Source organism: Nycticebus coucang, chromosome 6, assembly GCF_027406575.1.
Source record: "Nycticebus coucang isolate mNycCou1 chromosome 6, mNycCou1.pri, whole genome shotgun sequence".
Lineage (NCBI taxonomy): Eukaryota > Metazoa > Chordata > Mammalia > Primates > Lorisidae > Nycticebus > Nycticebus coucang.
In genome coordinates, this window is record NC_069785.1 from 103,251,941 (window position 1) to 103,258,328 (window position 6,388).

Here is a 6,388-nt window from a genome sequence, read left to right on the forward strand (position 1 = left end):
GTTGATTCTTCCCAGCCATGAGCATAGTATGTTTTTCCATTTGTTAACACCTTCAGCTATTTCTTAAAGTTTCATAGTTATCTTTGTAGGTATCTTATACGTCCTTTGTTAGGTATACGCCCAAATATTTCATCTTCTTTGGCACTACTGTGAAAGGAGTAGAGTCCTTGACTTTTTTCAGCTTGGTTGTTGTTGGTATATATAATGGCTAGAGATTTATGGGTGTTGATTTTGTAGCCTGTGACATTGCTGTATTCCTCGATCACTTCTAAAAGTTTTGCAGTAGAATCCCTAGTGTTTTCCAGATATATGATCATATCATCTGTGAAGAGTGAAAATTTGATCTCTTCTGACCCTATGTGGATACCCCTGATCGCCTTTTCTACCCTAATTGCAATGGCTAAAACTTCCATTACAATGTTAAAGAGCAATAGAGACAATGGGCAACCTTGCCTGGTTCCTGATCTGAGTGGAAATGATTTCAATTTAACTCCATTCAATACGATATTGGCTGTGGGTTTTCTGTAGATGGCCTCTATTAGTTTAAGAAGTGTCCCTTCTATACCAATTTTCTTAAGTGTTCTGATCATGAAGGGATGCTGGATATTAGCAAAAGCTTTTTCTGTGTCAATTGAGAGAATCATATGGTCCTTATTTTTTAGTTTGTTTATGTGCTGAATTACATTTATAGATTTACATAAATTGAACCAGCCTTGAGACCATGGGATAAATCCCACTTGGTCATGGTGTATAATTTTTTTGATGTGTTGTTGTATTCTGTTTGTTAGGATCTTATTGAGTATTTTTTCATCAATATTCATTAGTGATATTTGTCTATAATTTTCTTTTCTTGTTGCATCTTTCCCTGGTTTGGGGCTCAAGGTGATGTTTGCTTCATAGAATGTGTTGGGTAGTATTCCTTCTTTTTCTATATTTTGGAAGCAGTTTAGTAATATAGGTACTAGTTCTTCTTTAAAGGTTTGGTAGAATTCTGACGTAAAGCCATCTGGTCCTGGGCTTTTCTTTTTATGGAGATTTTGTATAGTTGATGCTATTTCAGAACTTGATATAGGCCTGTTCAACATTTCCACTCTGTTCTGGCTAAGTCTTGGTAGGTGGCGTACTTCCAGGTATTCTTTGATTTCTTTCAGATTTTCATATTTCTGAGAGTAGAGTTTCTTGTAGTATTCGTTAAGGATTTTTTGAATTTCTGAAGGGTCTGTTGTTATTTCATCATTACCATTTCTGATTGATGAAATTAGAGATTTTACTCTTTTTTTCCTGGTTAGGTTGGCCAAAGGTTTCTCTATTTTATTGATCTTTTCAAAAAACCAACTTTTGGATTTATTGATCTGTTGTATAATTCTTTTGTTTTCAATTTCATTTAATTCTGCTCTGATTTTGGTTATTTCTTTTCTTGTGCTGGGTTTGGGGTTGGAATGTTCCTCCTTCTCCAGTTGCTTCAGATGTCCCATTAAGTTATTAACTTCCTCTCTTTTCGTTTACTTGAGGAAGGCTTGCAGTGCTATAAATTTCCCTCTTAGGACTGCCTTTGCAGTATCCCAGAGGTTCTGATAATTTGTGTCTTGATTGTTGTTTTGTTCCAAAAATTTGGTGATTTCCTTCTTAATCTCATCTATAACCCAACTATCCTTCAGCGTAAGGTTATTTAGCTTCCATGTTCTTATAGGGTATGCAGATTCCTGTTGTTATTGAGTTCAACTTTTATTCCATGATGGTCTGAGAAGATGCAAGGAATAATTTCTATTTTTTTAAATTTGCTGAGGTTAGATTTGTGGCCTAGGATGTGGTTGATTTTGGAGTATGTTCCGTGGGCTGATGAGAAGAATGTGTATTCAGTTTTGTTGGGATGAAATATTCTGTAGATGTCTTTTAAGTCCAGATGTTGAACAGTTAAGTTTAAATCTAAAATTTCTTTGCTTAGCTTCTTTTTGGAGGATCTATCCTGCACGGCTAAAGGGGTGTTAAAATCTCCAACTACTATGGAACTGGAGGAAATCAAGTTTCTCATGTCTGTTAGAGTTTTTCTTACAAATTGAAGTGTATTCTGGTTGGATGCATAAATATTAATAATTGAAATCTCATCATATTGAGTATTACCTTTAACAAATATGAAGTATCCATCCTTATCCTTCCTTATTTTGGTTGGTTTAAAACCTGTTGCGTCTGGGAATAGGATTGCAACGCCTTCTTTTTTCTGCTTTCCATTTGCCTGGAGTATAAATGACCATCCCTTCACCTTGAGTCTATATTTGTCTTTTAATGTAAGATGCAATTCTTGTATGCAGCAGATATCTGGCTTGAGTTTTTGTGTCCAGTCAGCCAACCTGTGCCTCTTTAGAGGACAATTTAAACCATTCACATTAATTGAGACTATTGATAAGCCTTTTGAGAATCTGGTGGACATTTTTAATCCTTTTGTGACTGTGAAAGGTGGAATTTGATCAAATTTTCTGGGTGGGTTTACTTTTGTGGTGGAGGAATACACTAGTCTTTATGGAGGATAGGTCTGAGAATATACTGGAGAACTGGTTTAGTTATGGCAAATTTCTTCAACATGTGAATATCATTAAAGTATTTAATTTCTCCGTCATAAATGAAACTCAGTTTAGCTGGTTACAGGATCCTGGGTTGCAAGTTATTTTGTTTTAGGAGATTAAAAGTCGATGACCATCCTCTTCTAGCTTGAAAGGTTTCAGCAGAGAGATCTGCAGTTATTCTAATATTCTTCCCCTTGTAGGTGATGATTTTTTTTTCGTCTGGCAGCTTTCAGAATTTTCTCCTTATTAACTTTAGTGAGATTGATTATGATGTGTCTGGGGGATGTCTTATTTGGGTTGAGTCATGCTGGAGTTCTGAAACTGTCTGCTATCTGAATTTCAGAATCTCTTGGCATGTCTAGAAAGTTCTCCTTCATAATCTCATAGAGAAGAGACTCTGTGCCTTGTGAAGCCACTTTGTCGCTTTCAGGGATCCCTATAAGATGAATATTGGTTTTCTTCAAATTATCCCAGAGCTCTCTGAGAGAGTGATCTGTTTTTGCCCTCCATTTCTCTTCCTCTTTGAGAGTTTGGCAGCATTCAAAAGCTTTGTCTTCTTTTTTTTTTTTAATTAATTAATTTATTTTTATTTATTAAATCATAGCTGTGTACATTGATATGATCATGGGGCATCATTCACTAGCTTCACAGACCGTTTGACACACTTTCATCACACTGGTTAACATAGCCTTCCTGGCATTCTCTCAGTTACTGTGCCAAGACACTTACATTTCACATTTACCAAGTTTCACATATACCCTTGTAAGATGCACCGCTGGTGTAACCCCACCAATCCCCTTCCCTCTACCCATCTCCCCCCTCCCAAAAGCTTTGTCTTCGCTGTCAGAAATACTTTCTTCTGCTTGCTCCATTCTGTTACTGAGGAATTCTACTGTGTTTCTCAGATCTTTGAGGGCTGCAACTTCTTGTCTCGATGTGTCAAAATTTTTGGTCATTTGGTCTTTGAATTCGTTGAATTCTTGAGATATCTTTTGGGTTACTGCTTGGAATTCTAATTCAATCTTATTTGCTATCCAGATTCTGAATTTGATTTCTGACATCTCAGATATTTGTTTGTGTATGGGATCTTGTGCTGTGTCTGCCCCATTGATCCTTGGGGGAGTTGACCTACTCTGATTATTCATATTGCCAGAGTTTTTCTGTTGATTTCACCTCATGATTGTTTGGCCATCCTCAGAGTTGGGGAGGTTTCTCTTCAAGATTAGACCCCAACGGGATCACTCTTATTGCTGGATTTTTGTAGGGAGTGACCCTATGTAGTTCCTCTGGGGCTGACCCAGCTAGGGAGTTGTGGTTGTGGAAGCAGCTCTGTCATGTGACACACCCGGATCCAGCAACAGGGTGGGAGGTGGTGCGCACAGTTCTGGGAGTGCCTGGCACTCAGTGACTTTGGCACAGAGTACTCAAGGCTCCAGCAGTCTCTGGCCAGGAGAAGGACTCTGTGCAGAGGCAGGGAGGGCTCCAGAGGGCACGTGGCTGCCAGTATCCCTGGCCAGATGAGTGGGCCAGTGTGGAGGCAGGGAGGATACAGGAGGGAGGATGTGGGGTTGTGCGGCTTCTGCAGTTTTTGGTCAGGGCATGCAGAAGTCTAGCGGGTGCAGATCAGGGGTCACAATGCAGCTCTTATGGAGGTCTGGGCGGTGCCAAGCCCAGGAGTTCAAGTTTGCTATGAGCTGTGGCGCCACAGCACTCTACCCAGGGCAGCAGCCCGAGGTTCCAGTGTGTCAAAACCAGTCTCACTCTAACCCTAAGGGTTAAGGCTGTAAGGCAGCTCAGACCCTGCCTTTAGGCTGCTCAGTCACTAGGTTACTAGCTCCTGGCCGATCCTTGCTCTGGGACCCTGAGGTCGGAGCTTGCCAGGGCAGTTCTCTCACAATGGCTCCCTGCAGCCTAGCTCAGTGGCTCAGTCTGGGGCCCTAGACAATGCCCAAAGTTCTCCACACTCCTGCTCAAGCTCTCCCCAAGGCAGTTCAACTGAGTGCCAAGTCCAAAAACACCGAAACAGTTCACAGGTAAGGCCTTTCCGGTTTGCAGTCTCACTGCTGCTTGTACTTACGGTTGCCGGCGGGATTAGGTCGATCGGACACACGCAACCACTTGCCAATTTTCCACTGTTTTTGTCCTCTTCTTGGGGTCCAGAAGTCCCTTGCTGACTCCCTGTGTCCTCAAAGGGATGATTATAGGTAGATCCCACCAGCCAGAGATGCCTGGAGTCTTATCTCCCCAGACTCACCATGCCCAGTTGCAGGGAAGCTGTTACTCAGCCGCCATCTTGTTCCACCAACTCTGTCCATCTTGTCAGGTGTGTGGGCTTGCATTGCCACTTTAGCAAAAATCCTATTAGGTCGATTTATTGAGAAACCCCACTCTTGACATCTGGTTGCCTTTAATATCCAGTCTCTCTCCAGGTGGTGTCTGGTCACCCTGGCTGGCCCTCAACAAGGACCCCACTTGATCTGTCTAGCCAGACTCTCCCTTAGCCCTGAACTTTAAGTCATTTTGCAGCCCCTGAGCCCTGACCCTGCTCCTTGGCTACAAACCCCTGGTTGTCCACACTGTATCTGGAACTGAGACCAAAGTACTGAGCTCTGTTTCTTCCCCCCCACCCCCATTGTGGTAGTTCCTGATTTAAAAATGTTTTTACTGCTTTAACTACTGCCAGGCTCTATCTTTGACAAAGTCCAAGAAGAAAAGTCCCGAGAAATAAGAGTGGCTGAGTGGGTTACACAGCAGCTCAGTTGGACCAGGGGAACAGAGGGGAAAGAGATTGGTGATAATCACAACAGTGAACACATTTACATTTACTTTTATTTAGGGAGGAGACAAAGCCTCGTACCTGCCTTGGTAGTGCCATTTCACAGGCAAGTGAGACAGGAGGGAGGGCAGGCAGAGACTGTTTTACCTCCTTTGTGAGACACCGAGCAAGTGAATGAGAATGGTTCACTTTCTCCATCTTACTGCCCAGAAAACCATGGCACAAGTTGGGGAAGTAATTGGCTAGAGCCCTTCTCAAAAGCCATCATGCTAAAGGGATTATTGTATTCCCATTAGTAGATTTAAAAATTAAGGATGTCCCCAGTAGGGGTCAGCAGAGACCAAGCGTGCCTCATGGCTCCTACCCCTGATCCTTGGGTGAGAATCCTTCAGCTTTCATTTAATTAACAGATTGCTCAACCCATACTTGCAAAGTATCTTTGAAAAATCTGCATCCACTTCCCTCAATTCCTCTTTGAAATCCAAGGGATTATCATCTAATCTCTGTGTGCTGTTCTAACAAATATCAATCTCCTTCATCCTCGTAGCAACCCTATGCAAAAGATACTACTGTTATCACCCCTATTTTACAAGGGGAAATTAAGGCACAGAGAAGTTTAGCATGTTCCTGAAGGTCACAAGGGAGAGACGAGCAGATGGTCGGGCTCCAGCCCTTTTGACCTGCCTGTGAAGAGGGCACATCTCTGCTGCTTTGAGCAGTCCCAAGACTAGCCCTGAATGCCAGTAAGCTCAGGAACCGTGTGGGTGGCAGGACGAAAATGAATAAGGAGGGCAAGGTCCCTGTCCTTGCTGTTCATAGGCTGCGTACTAAAGACACTAGATACCTTTCACCATTTGTTATGCCTACTGTGTGCAGGCCCCTTACATACTTACCTGACCATATATGTGGTGCCTACTGTGTGCAGATCTACACACTGAACTTACTCTCTCTGACTCCACAAGGTTAGTATTAGCCTGTGCTGGCAGACTCACTCCAACACAGTCCTGGATTTGGACTGCCAGCAAGTTTTTAGTAGCTGCATCATTTGGGG